Below are 18853 nucleotides of genomic sequence, written 5' to 3' on the forward strand. Positions count from 1 at the left end.
GTACAAGGGGAGCAAATTAGCGGAGGCATTAGCGGAGCACAGAAAGTGCAGGGTGGAGCTTAAGAAAGCAATTTGGAGAGCAAAGAGGGGATATGAGAAAGCTCTGGCTGGTAAAAGTAGGGAAAATCCCAAGATATTCTATAAGTATATCAATGGGAAGAGGATAACCAGGGAAAGAGTAGGGCCCATTAGTGACCAAGGGGGGAGTCTATGGGTGGAGCCAGAGGACATTGCTAGAGTGTTGAATGAATACTTCACATCCGTCTTCACCCAAGAGAATGAGGATGAAGGTATCGAACTCGGGGAGAGAGACTGCGAGGTTGAGAAAATTGATATAGGGAGTGACAAGGTATTGAGGATTTGTGCCCCAGACTGCTGAGGGAGGCAAGGGAGGAGGTCGCAGGGGCTCTGACCCAAATTTTTAATTCCTCTCTGGCCATGAGGGAGATGCCAGAGGACTGGGGAATGCTAATGTGGTTCCGCTATTTAAGAAGGGTTGTAGAGATAAGCCAGGGAACTACCGACCAGTGAGTCTCATGTCAGTGGTAGGGAAACTATTGGAGAAAATTCTGAAGGAGAGAATCTATCTCCACTTGGAGAGGCAAGGTTTGATCAGGGATAGTCAGCATGGCTTTGTCAGAGGGAGGTCATGCCTAACAAATTTGGTTGAATTTTTTGAGGAGATGACCAGGTGTGTAGATGAGGGTAGTCCAGTTGATGTAGTTTATATGGATTTCAGCAAAGCCTTTGACAAGGTCCCACATGGGAGACTTATAAAGAAGGCAAATGCACATGGGATACAGGGTAATTTGTTAAGGAGGATTCAAAATTGGCTTAGTTGTAGGAGACAGAGGGTGATGACAGAAGGCTGCTTTAGTGACTGGAAGCCAGTGTCCAGTGGCATATCACAGGGATCTGTGCTCGGTCCCCTATTATTCGTCATTTATATAAACGACATAGATGACTATGTAGGGGGGGTAGGATTAGTAAGTTTGCGGATGACACAAAGATTGGCCGGGTGGTTAACAGTGAGGTTGAGTGTCTTTGGCTACAGGAAGATATAGATGGGATGGTCAAATGGGCAGATAAGTGGCAGATGGAATTTAACCCTGAAAAGTGTGAGGTGATACACTTTGGAAGCGTAATTTGACAAGGAAGTATTCAATGAATGGCATGACACTAGGAAGTTCTGAGGAACAAAGGGACCTTGGCATGTGTGTCCATAGATCTCTGAAGGTGGAGGGGAATGTTAGTGGGGTGGTGAAAAAGGCATATGGGACACTTGCCTTTATCAATCGAGGCATAGATTACAAAAGTAGGGAGGTCATGTATAGAACCTTGGGTTGAAACATTTAAGTTATGAAGAGAGGTTGGATAGACTTGGGTTGTTTTCGTTGGAGCAGAAAAGACTGAGGGGCGACCTGATCGCGATGTACAAGATTATGAGGGACATGGACAGGGTGGATAGGGAGCAGCTGTTCCCCTTAGTTGAAGGGTCAGTCATGAGGGGACACAAGTTCAAGGTGAGGGGCAGGAGGCTTAGGGGGGATGTGAGGAAAAACCTTTTTACCCAGAGGGTGGTGACGGTCTGGAATGTGCTGCCTGGGATGGTGGTGAAGGCAGGTTGCTTCACATCCTTTAAACAGTACCTGGATGAGCACTTGGCACGTCATAACATTCAAGGCTATGGGCCAAGTGCTGGCAAATGGGATTAGGTAGGTAGGTCATGTGTTTCTTACATGTCGGTGCAGACTCAATGGGCCGAAGGGCCTCTTCTGCACTGTGTGATTCTGTGATTCTGTGATCCTGTGATGTGTGGAACTTCAAAAAGACATTGACAAGTTGGTGGAGTGGGCAGATAGGTGGCAGATGAAGTTCAATGCAGTGAAGTGTGAGGTGATGCATTTTGGTAGGAAGAACATGGACAGACAATATAGAATAAAGGGTGAAATTTTGAAGGGGGTGCAGGAGCAGAAAGACTTGGGTGTATATGTGCATAAATCATTGAAGGTGGCAGGACAGGTGGAGAGCGCAGTTAATAAAGCATATAGTATCCTGGACTTTATTAATAGGGGCATAGAGTACAAGAGCAGGGAGGTTATGCTGAATTTATATAAGACACTTGTTAGACCTCAGCTGGAATATTGTGTACAGTTCTGGGCATCATATTATAGGATAGATGTGAACACATTGGAGAGAGTGCAGAAGAGCTTTACAAAAATGTTCCCAGGGATGAGAAACTTCAGCTATGAGGATAGATTGGAGAAGTTGGGACTGTTTTCCTTGGAGAGGAGAAGACTGAGAGGAGTTTTCAAAATCATGAGGGGGCTGGACAGAGTATATAGGGAGAAGCTGTTCCCACTCGTAAAAGGATCAAGAACGAGAGGGCACAGATTTAAAGTGATTTGCAAAAGAAGCAAATGTGACGTGAGAAAAAGCTTTTTCACACAACGAGTGGTTCAGGTCTGGAATGCACTGCCTGGAAGTGAGGTGGAGACAGGTTCAATCGAGGCATTCAAGAGGGGATTAGATGACTATTTGAATAGAAACAAGGCGCACTGGTACAGGGAAATGGCAGGGCAATTGCACTTTTGCTCATTTGGAGAGCCAGTACAGACACAATGGGCCGAATGGCCTCCTTCTGTGCTGTTAAGATTCTGTGATTCTGTGAAAGGGGAGTACGAAGGCTTGAACTTGAACTCCAGAGAGTGATATCAGTAAGGGAGGAAAGAGATAAAGGAAAGAGTGCTTTATTCTCTTAGTGGGTAACTGGGATTTCTAATTCTGTCTACTTTTAAACAGAAGTTATTGTTTCCTAACCGGACTTCAGCAAAATTTGGGGCTCTGGCCTGGTTTCTTAACAAAATTGGGATCTGGTCTAGGATCATAACAAAATGCTGCAAATGCTTAGCACATCAAGCAGCAGCTGCGGAGAGAAACAGAAATAATGGCTGGGATTTTCCAGTTCTGCCCATGGTGGGAATCGGTGTGGGCGGGACTGGATTTTGGGCGGGAATTTACATTCCTGCCGTAACATTTCAGGCTGTGATAACCCTTCTCCAGAACTCTGGCGTTTACGACGTGAAATGTTAACTCACTTTCTCTCAACAGAAGCTGCCTGACCTGCTGAGTATTTCCACCATCTTCTGTTTTTATTTCAGATTTCCAGCATCTGTGGTATTTTGCTTTTGTAATATCCTTTCAAATCTCCTCTGTAGCCTCTCCAGTGCAATCACACCCTTCCTGTAATGGAGTGACCAGAACTGTGCACAGTACTCCAGCTATGGTCTATTTAGTATTTTATACATTGATACCTTCTTGCAGACCACAGCTTTCTTCCTCACCATCAGCCGCATGGCTAATTTTTGTATCCCTGGTGCTTTGTGTAATTGAGGATCTTTTGCAATCAATGGTTATCCACAGCAAGCGGAGAGCCTAGCTGTGATTTTACAGATTCCAGATAATCTATGTAAAAATTACAAATGCTCTGATTATTGGTCTAGTACTACCTGACTGCCGGTTACATAACAACATTTGGTTTTTCATCACTATAACCGGAACCGGCTCAAGCTGAAAATAACATGAATTATGGCTTACTATCCGTAACATTTGCCTTGCACCATGAACTTTGCCCTTTTTTTTATAGTCTGTGAACTTGTAATTTGTCCTCCCATCACTTGACAGTGCCAATTTTCTGCCTCTTTGAAAAAAGAGCACAGCCAAGGCTGTTTTGGCAGGAGAAAAAGGCACAACGCTGAGGAAGAAACACTAGATGTAAGAAAAACCCACCCAGAGGAAAAACTGTCAGGAAAGTGCAGAGAGTCTGCCAATAACACTCAATGACAAGGCCAAATTAAGAAATGTTTTAACTGGTCGTAAGGCATGGTCTTCCCTGAGTCCAGAGAGGTCAGAGCTTAGCGTAAATAAATCTTCCTACATAAACATGTCTTTCCTTGGGCATGGTGCATTAGCAAAAAAAAAAAAATCAGAAAGCCATAAAAGATAATTTCAGTTATGAACAAAGTCTTATTATAAAATTCAAATTGATGCTAATAGGAATCATCTGCCTTACAATTTGGTTGACGCATGACACAAGCTGCAGTTGGTGCTTTTCAGCCTGTAGGAGCTGCCAGAGAACAACGTACTTATTGTTCATTAGGGTAGCTGGCAGCAATCCCCTCGAAAAGCCATCCATATTTCAAATGCTAACATTGAGAAACAAATTTCAGTCAGCTGTCTGGCTTCATGAACATACAAAAAAATGACAGAGGGAAAAGGCCCACTGGTCCCATCCAGCCTGCTCCGCACAGTCGTGATGGCTGGCCTGAAGAAATGTAGCGAATCACTATTCACCGCAGAAACGGCAGCCAGGTTCTATGGGTCCCCTACTCTTTGAGACATCTAACCTATTTCTGTCTTGAAATGATGACTTCAAGTACTTCCAAACCAATTTAGTGCAATCAAACTATCTCCACCCAAACGAGAGAGTCCCAGCTCTTTGAGACATTTTGGTAATTTAGACACTTTGAAGCTGGGAATTAATCTTCCCTGTGACCTTTCGAAAAGCCACCATTGGCTACCAACCACCACGTGAAGACACCAAAATTAGCCATTACATTCTAACTGAGGACTGATCAAAGTCCTATGCAAGGATAAAATGTTATTAGTTGTGATGAAGAGTCATTGACCTGAACTGTTAATTCATTTTTTCTCTCCGTAGGTTTCACCCGATCTGCTGAGTGTTCCCAGTATTTTCTGTTTTTATTTTTGATTTTAAGCATCTACAATGTTTCACTTTTGATAAAAAGGCATGGTATCTTTTGCAGGCCATAGTTTACTTTAAAGATATTCCTGGTGCCTGTCCTTAATTTATAAAAGAACTTTTGTTAATATCTTATTTGACTTTATAGATGAACAATCCACCACTTTGGGATTTTTCTTGCCACAGTCCCTGTTTTTTGACTTTGGACACTTCTGGTCTTCCACATGTTTTATTTTGTTCTTTAAAACTTTCCATTCATGTTCTGCATCAGCTCCACCGCCACCCTGTAGGATTAATGAAATCTTCTGCCGTGTTAATAAAGGTAGCCTTTCTGGAATCTATAAACAACTATAGACTTTCAGAAACAAAAACAGAAAATGCAGGAAAAGCTCAGCAGGTCTAAAGAGAAAAACAGGGTTAACGTTTGGAGTCTGTATGACAGACAAAATAAAACATACGTGTGTAACACAAAACACATTGATTTTCAGAACCTTTGGCTCTGCCTACCTATTGCAACCTTCTAATATTGTGGTCAGTGTTGCTTAATTGTCTCCCACATGGAGGCCTGGTACCACACTCGCACCGCGACTGAGCACCACATCCAGTCTATGATTACCCCTGGTTTCCTTTTTGACTTGCTGAGTCAAAAAACTGTCACACGTACAGCACAGAAATCGGCCATTTGGCCCGACTGGCCTTTGCCTGTGTGATTTGTGTAATTCCAAAAGAATCAGCTCAGCCTTCAGTAACTTTTCCAACAGCTCGTTAGTTTTCAGCATCAGCCATAGATCTGTTGGGAGCACAGGATGATAATCTATATAAACGCGATTAATTCTTCATTACCTGGTCCAGTGACATCTATTTGACAGAACTGCTGCTTGAAACATACACAAATCATTCATGTACACTTTTGGAACTTCACTGGTTTTCTTTTCCTATATTGTAACAATTGGATGGTTTACTCACAAAGGTTAAGGGACTAGTTAATGACAACCATCCCTTGCTATCACCTCTCCTTCCGTGTAGCACAGCTGCTGATGGATTTAGATAGTTTCTGCTGGTAGAACTTTGACCTGAGGACATTCTTGGACAGAAGTATATCTAGTCGTTTGGTAGTACAGGGCTTGAGTATCACACAAACTCACGAACGAGGCTTAAGGCTGTTACTTTCGGCCCTGAAAAGTGTGCAGTCTACTTCGGATTTCCCTGGAAGGGAAAGATATCTCAAAAATAGCAACAGTTGAAGATAGCTTTTTCACACTGCTACTATGCAGTAGCAACAGGAGTGGTATTTGCCACTAACAGGTTGCTGCCGTCAAGACAAAAAGACTTTCTGCCTATCACTTAAATGAGTAATGTTTTATGAATTTCAGTGCCAGTGTGCTATGTATGTAGGCTGTACATTCCAAAGACTGGCGGATCATATCAAACAGCATGTCCCTTCCTTTGTTTGCAACGGGCAAGGTATAGATTACCCCTAACCAGCCCATGCTTGTAAAACTCAGAACACAGTGTCCAACATTAGATGTGATTCTGTGATTGGACAACATTTGCTAAATAATCCTCTGTCTGCTAAGAATAACACTGACAACCAACTTAAGGTTGTCGGTCAGGCTCTCAATGTGGCGCATTTGCATGTACTGGAAGCTACATATATTCTCAAGGGCAATTAGTGATGGGCAATAAATACTGGCGTATCCAGGGATGCCCACATCCTGTGAATGATTTTTTAAAAAACGCACAGGGCCCTGTTCTTTGCAGACAGAAAGAACATGTACACACATTGCGTCTGTTTAGCTGAACAACATAAGTGACAGCCATTCGTTGGTTCATTCCTCAGGGCAATGCCTTGACCAATCAGAGTCAAGCTGCCTGGTTTACTTGGCAGTTAACTGTCAGTCCCCACCAACTGGTGCATTCTCCATGGCAACACCTCTACCAATCAGAGCCCACTTGCCAAACAATCAACATTCTATTCTCGAACAGTATTAATCTGTTGTTTTCCTCTATGTTATATTGTTGTGAATTGCCCTGATGAGTACAAGAGGAAAAGCTTCAACAACGTCTCTTTTATTGGCAATGCAGAAACATATCTCCTGGAGAGAAAAGTGTTCATAGGAAAGACTTGCTCCAGATCATTGATCAAATATTCAATTTTATCTCATCTGTCAGCTCCCATACTTTTTGATGGAACTCTTGTTGGTTCACTGACCACTTGCTGCAGACCCAGTCTAGCAGCTATGTCCTTTAGGACTCAGCCAGCTTGGTCTGTAGTGATGCTACCAAGCCACTCTTGGTAATGGGCATTGAAGTCCCCAGAATACATTCTCTTGCCACCCTCAGTGCTTCCTCCAAGTGGTGTTCCACATGAAGGAGTACTGACTCCACAGGTGAAGGGGCACAGTATATGGTAATCAGCAGGAGGTTTCCTTGCCTATGTTTGATTTCATGGGACCCTGGGTCAATGTTCAGAACTTGCAGGGCAACTCCTACTGTTTACCACTGTGCCATCATGGTGATGGTGGTGTCAGGGACATTATCTGTAAGGTATGATTCTGTCATAACTAGTCTGTGAGACAGCCCAATTTTGGCACTGTTAGTGAGGAGGACTCTGCAGGTCAACAGGATTTGGTTTGCCATTGTCAATGCCAGGTAGTTGTTTGGTTTTGTTCCTTCCTGAGTGGAAGAAACACTGGTCTGGTCTGGAGTCACATGTAGGCCTGGCCAGGTAGAAACCCATCTGGTTCATGAATGTCCTTCCCTAAAGGGGGGTTCCAGATTTTTTTATTGTCTTCAAATTCCACCATCTGCCACGGTGGGATTTGAACCCAGTTCACTGGATATTACCCTGGGTCTCTGGATTACTAGTCTGGTGACAATATCACTACACCACCACATCCCCCTATTCTTCTTGAAGGTCATATGCCCCTCAATATTCAGGACTCAATCCTCGTCATTCTACAGCCACATCTCCATGATGATATCGGATCATATTTATTTACTTCATTGTGTGCTATCAATTAGTTTACTTTGTTAAGAACCTTTAGTTTTGTCTTTTTGTTTCTCTGTGACACCTAGTCTTTATTGTTGGTGCATTATTAGGTTTTTTTCTCTCTGTCCCTTCCTGCCACTCTCCGACCCTCATTTCCCATATTGCTATTTTCCTCTCTTACCTCATCTCTACTCTTTGATATACCACATCTTTCCACATTTGATCCCTTGCGCCCATCATTTAGTTTAAAACACTCTCTACTTCCCTGCTTTTGCAGTTCACAAGAACACTGGTCCCAGCATGGTTCAGGTGTAGACTGTCCCAATGGCACAGCCCCCACTTTCCCAAGTACTGGTGTCAGATCCCACAAACTGGAACCCCCTTCTCCCACACCAATCTTTTAGCCATGCATTCATGCTTCTAATTTTATGTACCCTGTGCCAATTTGCACATGGGTCAGGTAATAATCCAGAGATTATAATCTTTGAGGCTCTGCTTTTTAATTTAGTGCCCAAGTCCTCATACTCTCTATGCGGAACCACTTTCCTAGTTCGACCTATGTCATTGGTACCTACATGGGCCATGACAACTGGATCCTCCCAGTCTCACTGCAAGCTCCACTCCAGCCCTGAGCAGATGTCCCAGACCCTAGCAACGGGCAGGCAATGCAGCCAACTGGACTATCGCTCCTTGCTGCAGAGAACAGTGTCGATCCCCCTCACTATACTGTCCCCTACTACCACTACATTCCCTTTTTCTCCCCCCCACACCCAAGTTAATGGCTTCCTGTACCACGGTGCCATGGCCAGCTTGCTCATCCATCCTGCAGCCCATACTCTCATCCAAACAAGCTGAGAGAACCCCAACTCTATTGAACAATTGCAGAGGCTGATACTCCTGCCCTTCTGCCCTTGGGCCCACTTTTCCTTCCTCACTCACAGTCACACCCTCCTGTCCCTGACCACTGACCAAATCAATAGGCCCTATCCTAAGTGGTGTGACTGCCTCCTAGTACAGAGCAGGAGGTAGCTTTTGCCTTGCCTTGATGAGTCTGCAGCTCAGCCTCTAGCTCAATGACTCTGAGCCAAAGTTCCTCGAGCCAAAAACACTTACCGCTGACATGTTTGCCCTGGATCACTTATTTATGTTGCTTTTTAATGTATTTTGTTAGCTTTACCAAGAATTGTATACTATTTTAAAATTAGGATAGAACAGACCCTAACCACTTAGCAGATACTCACCAAACAGTTAGCTCCTTTCCCTATAGTAGAGTAAGAACCAATTTCTACAGGGTGTGAAAGGTAGAAAAGCTAAAGGAATTGAACCCCTCCTCCCCCCACCCTTCACCAAGCTCCCTCACTCACTAAACTCTCAGGTTTGCACTCAGTTTCTACAGCTGCACTCTGTTTGCCAAGGCTGCACTAAAGGACCCTGTATTTATAGCCAACTGAACTGGAGCTAGAAAAAAACAGGTAAAAATTCAAGCAACTGTGCAGTGAGAGGTGAGAACTCATTAAACAGCATGGAGTGAGGCGAGAGTTCATTGTTTGTGTTTTGAAATGCAACAGTATTACTTGTCCTATCTGGCTTGTTGTATTCATGTGACCTCTGCTATGAGGCACTCTCTCTGAAAGCACATTTTACATCAGTTCAATAGAGACACACTTTGGGAAAGACACTAAAAAGCATTTCTGCCTCTGAGCACAAAGCATGGTGTCAGACATGGAGCTAAAATAGAGTTTTGAAAGCCTGGAAATCCAGCAGAGAACTCACAGCTCAAAAAGGCACACAGAAATGTTCAAATCTGCTAAAAGCTGCTCAAACACGACAAGGAAAGTCAAACATGACTGTAAACTTTCCCCTCCCTGCTCCAGTAGAAATGAAAGGTGACATGTGACAGATCTGGCAGTTTTTCCACTTGCAATGGCAAAATTACATGCTTGCAACAAATTTAATTAACAAGCTGGAGCTGATAAGAGTGTAAGAGTATGAATGTGAGAATGATGACCACAAAAGGAGAGTATCAAGCAAATAATAAGCGTCAGATAACTGGTGCATCATGCAACATCGTGACCTTCAGGGACCTGTGCGAAGTAGCTCAACATGGTGCACCAAAGATGAAGCCCTCAAAAGTAAGGCTAAGGCTATATGATGGCATGCTACTCAAACCAAGAGGACAAATTAATCTGAGAGGTCAATGCAATGGCAAGAATGAAGATCTAGGTAAAATGTTTAGCTCAAATAAAAACAAAAAACTACTGCGGATGCTGGAAATCCAAAACAAAAACAGAATTACCTGGAAAAACTCAGCAGGTCTGGCAGCATCGGCGGAGAAGAAAAGAGTCGACGTTTCGAGTCCACATGACCCTTCAACAGAACTGAGTGAAGTTAGGAGAGGGGTGAAATATAAGCTGGTTTAAGGTGGGGGGCGGGGGGAGAGAGGTTGAGGGTGGGGTGGTTGTAGGGACAAGCAAGCAGTGATAGGAGCAGATAATCAAAAGATGTCACAGACAAAAGGATCAAAGAGGTGTTGAAGGTGGTGATATTATCTAAGAAAAGTGCTAATTAAGAATGGATGGCAGGACACTCAAGGTACAGCTCTAGTGGGGGTGGGGTGGAAAGACTGACAAGTTTTTAGTTGTAGATTTAAAAATAATGGAAATAGGTGGTAAAAGAAAAATCTATATAAATTATTGAAAAAAACAAAAGGGAGGGGGAAGAAACGGGGTGGGGATGGGGGGAGGGAGTTTAAGATCTAAAGTTGTTGAATTCAATATTCAGCCCAGAAGGCTGTAAAGTGCCTAGTCGGAAGATGAGGTTTAGATGTTTAAAATGTTTAGCTCGGTGGGCGGGCGCTCCGAACCTGACTGAGCGTAAGATGACGCGCGATGATGTTGGGCAAGTGTCCCGACGTCATCGCAAACTTGCACGATATTTCAGTTGGCCGGTGCGTGCCGGATTCGGCAGCACGCCCACCGACAATTAAAGGGCCTTTTAAGGCAATTAAAAAGTGAATTGAAAGAAATTTTGGACTGGCATGGAAAAAGGCCAAGCGGCCTTTGCACTTTTTTTGAAAACCTCGTCCGCGGGGGGAAGAGGATTCCAAAAGCAAATAAAAATAAAATAAAACTTTACCTTTTCACTAATAACATGTCGCTGCTCGTGTGACAGCGTCACATGAGGGGACATGTTTTCTGACATTTATAAAATCTTTAAAGATTTTTTAAAAATCTGTTCATCTCCCCGAGGCAGCTCTGTGCCTCAGGGAGATTTGTAAATGGCACTCGCACGCATGTGCGAAGGTCAAGCTCACCCGGCTCACACTCCACCTCGCCCGCACAGGCAGCGCTGAGCGTTGCCACTCGTGTTTCATGCTGGGCGAGCCTTCATTGGCACGCCAATGTGAAATCGCCTTCCGGCCTCCATCGCAGGCGGTGGTCAGCTTCCTGACCGCCTCTGCCCGCCCCCGCCGAGCCCGCCCAACATGGGTGAAATTCTGCCCCTAGAGTTTTCAACTCAAATTTCCAGCATCCGCAGTATTTTGCTTTTATGAAGACCTAGAGTTCCAGGTCATAGATGGGATGCATTAGCCACTCAGCTCAGCTGAAGCAAGTCTAAAGCTTGGGCTGATAACCTTAAACCTGCCAACAGAGATTTACAACGTGTCACAGCACACGAAACCATTGATGGCCTAACAGACCCTAGAGGAGTATAAAGACACGTTTACAGGCTTGGGATGTCTACCTGGAGAATATCCCCTTGATGTAGATGAGAGGGTAAGACAAATTCAGCATCTTCTGAGAAGAATTCCAGCTGCCCTCAAGTGAAGCCTAAAAGTCAAGATAGAAGAGCTAGAAAAGAAGGGAGTAATCAAGGAAGTGACATCTCCTACAGACTGGATCAGCAGCAAGGCAGCAGTGAGACAACCTGGAAAGCTACCTGTATGCTTAGGCCCAAAGGAATCAAATAAAGCACTGAAGAGATCTCACCACCCCATGACAACCATCAAAGAAATTTTCCCACAACTTGCCAAGGTAAAGATCTTTACTGCCCTAGATGTGAAGGATGGTTCCTGGCGAGTGAAGCTGGATGAATGCAACAGGTTTCTAACTATATCCTGGACACCATTCGGGAGATACAGTTAGTTGCGCAAGCTGTTTGGCATTTCCACAGCTCCAGCAGTATATCAACGCAGACAGCATGAGATAGTCAGTGATCTTCCCAGGGTGGAAGCCATTGTGGATGATCTGCTAGCCTATGAATGTGGAGACACAATGGAAGAAGCCACAGCTGGACATGGTCAGAAATTAGTTTGACTGCTAGAGAGAGCTCACCAGGTGAACCTGAAGCTGAACAAGAAAAAATTGCAATTGAAGATGCCTGAAGTCAAGTACGTAGGTCATGTCCTGACAGCAAAAAGTCTTCACCCAGATCCTGACAAGGTGAGAAGTGTAGCAGCGATGCAGCGGCCTATAGATGTGAAAGCAGTGCAACGATTTGTTGGATTCGGGAACTATTTAGCAAAATCTTTGCCCAATTTGTCTTTGGAGTGTGAACCATGTGCACAAGCACATTGCCAAAGAGGTACAGTGGTATTGGGGCACAGAACAAGAAGCAGTATTCATTAAAATCAAACAACTAGTGATGACAATGCCAGTGCTGAAGTACTCTGATGTCAATGATGAAGGCACCTTGCAGTGTGATGCCAGCAAGACAATTCTCAGAGCAAACCTAATGCAGCGAAGAAGCCAGTTGCATTTGTATCCAGGCCTTAACGCAAACTGAACAACACTACACTCAGATCGAGAAAGAGTGCCTGGCTTGCTTGTGACCATTTTCTTCAATACCTGCTTGGGAATAACAGTGGAGTCTGACCACAAGCTACTTCAGAATACTTTTCTCAAACCACTGCTATCTGCTCCAAAGCGTCTGCAAAGAATGTTACTTCGTTTACAGGGATATCATTGGGATGTGACATACAAACAAGGGAAACAGATGTACATCGCTCACATGCTGTGCTCCCCATGAAGAAAGTTGAGGATGCTACAACTGAAAGTGAAATCTTCCAGATTCTACATGAAGCAGTAGTTCGACATGCTCTGGAAGTCATCAATCCAGCAGAAACATTGGCCAGAATCGCCCGGGCCTGTTGGCAGCAGGCGTCATGCCAGGCATGGGGGGGGGGGGGGTGGGGGGGGGGGTGGGGGGGGGATGTGGGGGTTGGAACAATATAGCGAGAAGGCCAAAAATTGGTTTCACACCAGCATGAAAGCACAGCACAATCATCCGATGGTGTCTGCCATGGCAGAATGTGAATGCTGCTGGAGGCCAGCATGAACCCGATTTGCAACCCAGTGATGGGATGCAAAGTAAGGCCCAACCTCAATCATCGCCCCCTCCGTGCCCGATTTACCATTACGCCGGCGGAAAAACACGCCGGCCCAGAACGTCCGGACAAGTGTGACATGCAGAAGTCGGGACTTCCCATTAGGGCATTGTTCAGGTCACAGACATCGTGGAGAAGAAGATGATAGGGCCCCAGATCTACCGGACCCTGGAGAAACACGGGCATCACATGCTGGGTGGATTCTCATGGACATGGCTCCACTGTGAAGCAGCCCACGGAAGGTTGGAGGCCTCTGTTGATGTCTCAGGTCTGCTTCGGGACATCATGGTCTTGGCCATTGTCTGCTATGGAAGATCAGCGAGGTGGGAGGCGGTGGGGAGAGGAAGGTTTAGCTGTGTGTGGGAGAGGAAGGTATATCAAGGGGATGAAGTTGGGATCAGTGGACAAAAGTGTTGGGGGGTGAGGTTGGAAGGAGCCGAAGGTGTTGCAGGGTTGAGGGTATAATGGGGGAGAATGTAGTAAGTGGGGAGGCAGGTATAAGGCTGGAGGAAAGAGTAAGGGAGGGATTTTGGAGGGGGAAAGTAGTTCGGAAGGGGAAGGAGTCTGGGGGGAGGAGGGAGGAAGGTACCTCAGGGGGAGGAGTGAGTTCGGAGTGGGAAGGTGTCCGGGGGGGAGGAGCAAGTTCAGAGGGGAAAAGGTGTCCCGGGTGGACGAGGGCGTATGGGTGGAGGAGGGAGTAAGGAGAGGACACCAGCCTGATTCTTTGAGACGAAGGAGCACCTGGAGGGACATTGAGGTGCCCTGGTACCCTCATGCGTTACCACTGTAGGAACTCACCCATGGCTACCGCGATGGAGTGCATGTCTACATGCATCTCCGCATTGTGCTGGACCAGGGTCTCCATGACATCTGCCATCCATCCCATCGTTTTATGACACAGCTGATGGTAAAGCCTGAGTTGCTCAAATCCCAAGGGAATCTTGAAACAACTATCATAACCCATTTTTGCAATTTGTATGTTGCGAGATGCAGGCTTTGAATTCAGTAGTAATAAGACCACTGAATCTCAAGAGGTTTTTTATAAAACTAAATTAAACATTTATTAATGGAAGAAAAATTGTAAGCACATGCATATGTCTACAAAATTATTACTATTATAACTACAAAAATCCCCTAAATAATCTGTCTCTCAGTTACACCCCCATTAAGGCAACAGTAAAACTCATAGGGCAGAATTTTGCCCTTGGTGGGCAGGTTCGGCGGGGGTAGGCTAACTTTCCCCCATCGCTGTCAAATCCCCAGCATCACCTTCCACCTCCCCACCTATCAACCCGAACCCTTGTCTTTCCAGGATGTCCAAGTGAACATACACATTCCTTAACTTCCTGAGAGTCACAACTTCATATACATTAACCTCCCTGACCTCCTCCTTCCCAACCCCAGCATCCGCATCTACCTCAGAGCCCCCAACAACCGTTAGGTTGGACACAGAGCGAAAAAATGTAGCTTAATTGATTACTTAATGGCCTTTTAATTGCCGGCCAGTATGCTGCAGGAGCCGGCAGCACACCCACCCACCAAACTATCCTGCGGCTGCGTGTTGATGTCGGCACACTTGGCCGATGTCAACACGCATCATTTCACGCTCAAGTGCGTTGGGTGCGTGCCCACCCACCCGCCGAGCGAAAATTTCCGCCCATAGAGTTAAAGATACACCTGGCAGAGCACATCCTAGACAGTCACATTCAAAATGAGTTTCCTTCAGCCCTGGGTTCTTGCAGACTTTAGGTTTACCGGCTAGAGAGTTCTCACACTTGTTGGACCTTAAAATGCCTCTGCTACACACAATCTCCTTTCTCCTTTCTACATATCTTTCTCTTTGAATGTAAATTTTCTATTGTATCACTAGGTTTTAAATGTTACATCTTCTAACAATAATATCCTTTCATTCCACCTTATTAGTAAGCTCAAAAAAATAAACACTTTGCTTGGCATCTTCTAGCTAGGTGCAAGATTTCACCCATTCTTTTGATTGGTTTATTCAACAAATGCAAATGTATTCTTTATCCTTTAACTTCCTTACTGTTTCCCCAATTAACATCTCAAAACTACTATACATCAAAGCACCCAGACTAGCTGCCTTTAATCCAATTAAGACACACAAATATTGGCACAGGCATCACTAAACTCTATTTTTAAAAAATAATTTCCATTAACATTATAAACATTAATCGCTTCATGACAATGGAGATATCCATGTGCACACTTATGGGCACCACTTCATCAGAGAGCAGATGGATGCACCCCTCCAACTTGAGTGCCGCTCTGTTGAGGGCTTCCAACAGATCTGCGAGGTGTTCCCCCAACTTCTGCTGACTCTCCATGATGAGTTGGAAGGCCGAATCCAGAGGCTCGTCATCTCACTCAGACCTCGCAGATGCATCCTCCCCAGCAGTCCTCCGAGTGCCGGGGAGGTCGGCTGAACCTGCCTCCTCCTGCTGTGGACACGTGTTTGTGCGGTGACCACCAGATTATGAATCCAAGCCTGCTCTAGATCTAGGTCCCACTGAGGTGTGTGTCTCTGCGTTGGTGGAGGGTGTGGGTAAGGGCTGTGACTGATCATCCAGGCTGCTTAATTCCAGCTCTTCAATGGAGGAGGTGTCCTCTTGGCTGGAGCTGAGGGACAGACTGGCTGGCTGAGCAGAGCTCCCTGTGAACCAAAATAAAGATGATTAGTGCATGGCAGCAGAGTCAAAAACAGGAGGGAGAGCCCTCACAATTACATTGAGAGAGGGGTGACCTGGTGCAGGATCCTCATGTGGGCATTCGTCACTGACCTTACCATCGCCGCAGGCATGGTCCACATACTCAGCAGTCAGCACAATGGCACTCTCCTCAAAGTGAGTGAGGGGCCTAATGTGGGCCACTCCAGTCCCGATCTGGGACCTCCCCCTGCTGTTGTGAGCCAGCTTCTCCTGCATGAAAACAGGTGGAGAGAGTGTGAGCAGGACACATGGCACAGCTTGGAATGTTCATGTGGTTAGCGGAGCCATGGATAGGATGAGGACACGAGCTCCAGACAATATGAGCCTGATGGAGATGTGAGGGTGTGTGTGAGTTAGTGGTGTTGTCCCTTGAGGTGTGAGATCCCTGTGGATGTGTGATGGATTTGTGAGTGTGTGAGTTGAGAGTGATGAGGTGGTTTATTTACCCTGGTGAAATGGGTGAGATTATTCATCCTCTTCCTGCACTGGATGGCTCACCTCCTCTGTGACCACCACTGCCACCACCTCCCAGGCTGGATTGGTGACTCTGGTGGACCTCCTGTGGCCAGAGCAGGGGTAGAGGACATTGTGGTAAGCTTCCACTGTGATCAGCAGGTGCCCCAGAGAGGCATTACTAAATTTGGGGGCTGCCGACTTCTTTGCTTCCGGGGCCATCTGTCGCCTGGAGCAGCCCTGGTCTGTAGACATGAAGCAGGCTGTGCTCTGGTGCGCTTTAAGTTTGGCGGCCGGAGCGAGGAAACACTGAGGTCACAGCGTGGTGGGAAAACCCGAGCCTGCCGACCAGTGACTCGGAGTGTTTCCTGTGAATGTATTATTAATGAGGCAGGACGCGCCAGGAAGGGGACGATACAGTGCGAAACCCACCACTGCTGCCGGCGGGTAACATGGCTTTTTCACACCCGCTACCGCACTTAGTGGGACAATTCCGCCCATTGAACCTGACAGACAAGCGCCTTGCTCAACGCAAACAAACTACCCAACAAGATGCAACTCTCCAAGAGCTACAAGTAGTGATGAAAGGACAGCCTGAGAGCATCAAGGACACACCTGTGGTCACAAGAGCGTATCGGGCACACAGAGATGAATTAGCAGCCCAAAATGGTATCTTGCACAAAGGAAATAGAGTCATCATCCCTGAGGAGATGTGAGGAGAGATGCTGAAGCACATACATGCAAGCCATCAAGGAATTAAATCGAGTCTGAGGAAGGCAAGAGAAATGCTCCGCTAGCCAAATAAGAGTAATGAAATTAAAGATCACATTGGCCAATGCGGTGCTTGTAACTAGTATCAAGCCCTTGAGTCATATGGACTCGAAAGGTTAACTCTGTTATTTTTTCTCTCCACAGATGCTGTTAGACCTGCTGAGTTTTTCCAGCATTTTCTGTTTTTGTTTCAGATTTCCTGCATCCGCAGTAGTTTGCTTTAACCACGCTGATCGAGCTAGCGAGCCGTTGATGATGCGTGACATTCCAGACATACCATGGATGAAGCTGGGAGTAGATCTCTTCACTATAGCAGGAACTGCTATTCTGACTACTGGGAGGTAGACCAGCTGACTTCAATGATGACGGGAGAGATAGTAGAACGCTTGAAAGCACACTTTAGTCGTTACAGCATTCCAGACATTTTGGCGAGTGAAAATGGCCCTCAGTTCACGAGTGAAGAATTCAGCCGCTTCACAACGGTTTGGGAATTCCACACTACACATCATCTCCGCACTATCCCCAGTCGAATGGAAAGGCTGAGGTTACAGTGAAAATTGCCAAAGGAATCAGCAAGAAATCGAGCAAATCTAGCACAGATGTATACGAGGCAATCCTCGAGTGGAGAAACACACCGACTGAAGACGTGGAAAGTAGTCCAGTCCAAAGACTAATGTCACATCGTACCCAAACTATTCATCCAATAGCAAAAAAGCTACTGAAGCCAGAGGTAGTAACAGTGAAAAAAGCAAGGTGAAACGGCAGAAAGACAAATTTCATTTAGACAAAAGTGCCAAACCATTGCCAGAATTGAACATTAGAGAGCCCATCAAGGTACAAACCTTCAATGCTCCCAACAGGCAACTTGGGACATGCATACAGCAGTTGTCACCTTGATCATATGCAGTGGAATTAAACGACCAAATATACCAGCACAGCCACAGGCATATACGCACAATGAGAGAAGCTGTTCCTTCACTGCAGGTGGCCCAACAGGAAGATGCTGCACAGTACAGAGCAACCATCACTCCCAGCAGTCCACCGGTAACCAACAACAGAAATAGAACAACAGCAACAGTTACCACAGCAACAGCAAGTGCCATAGGACCGACACTCCCTGGAGAAGGGGCATTATCCAGATGAACAGCCAATGACAATATGCACGCATACCATTAAGAGACCGACACCATTTAACGACTATGTGCACAATGCATGTCCAGAGACTAATATGAATAATGAACGATGTGTAAATGCATGAGAACAGTTGTGGTGGAGTGGGCAACTCACAGTGACACATGATAGTGCATGCAAAGTTGTCTGTTGTTCGTTATGGAAATGAGGTTGTTTGGGTTTTGAAATGAAATCATTGCAAACCTATCTGGTTTGCCATAGTCATGTGACCTTGCCACGAGGGAATGTCTGGGGGCAACCTTGATACATTCAGTTTAATAAAGACATTAGACGAGAAAGACCGTAGGCTTTGAGATCATAACAGAGTCCATTAACCAGCATGGAGAAAGGTGAGCATCCATTAAACAGCATGGAGAGAGGTGAGCATTCATTAACTAGCATGGTGAGAGAGATGAGAATTCATTAAACAGTGCAGAGAGACAGGCGAGAGTTCATTAAATAGCGTGGAGAGAGGAAAGAGCACGAAGAGATGGTGAGAGTTCATTAAACATAAGAACATAAGAAATAGGAGCAGGAGTAGGCCATTCGGCTCCTTAAGCCTGCCCTGCCACTCAATAAGATCATGGCTGATC

This window comes from Cetorhinus maximus, chromosome 3 (assembly GCF_964194155.1).
Source record: "Cetorhinus maximus chromosome 3, sCetMax3.hap1.1, whole genome shotgun sequence".
NCBI classification, from domain to species: Eukaryota; Metazoa; Chordata; class Chondrichthyes; order Lamniformes; family Cetorhinidae; genus Cetorhinus; species Cetorhinus maximus.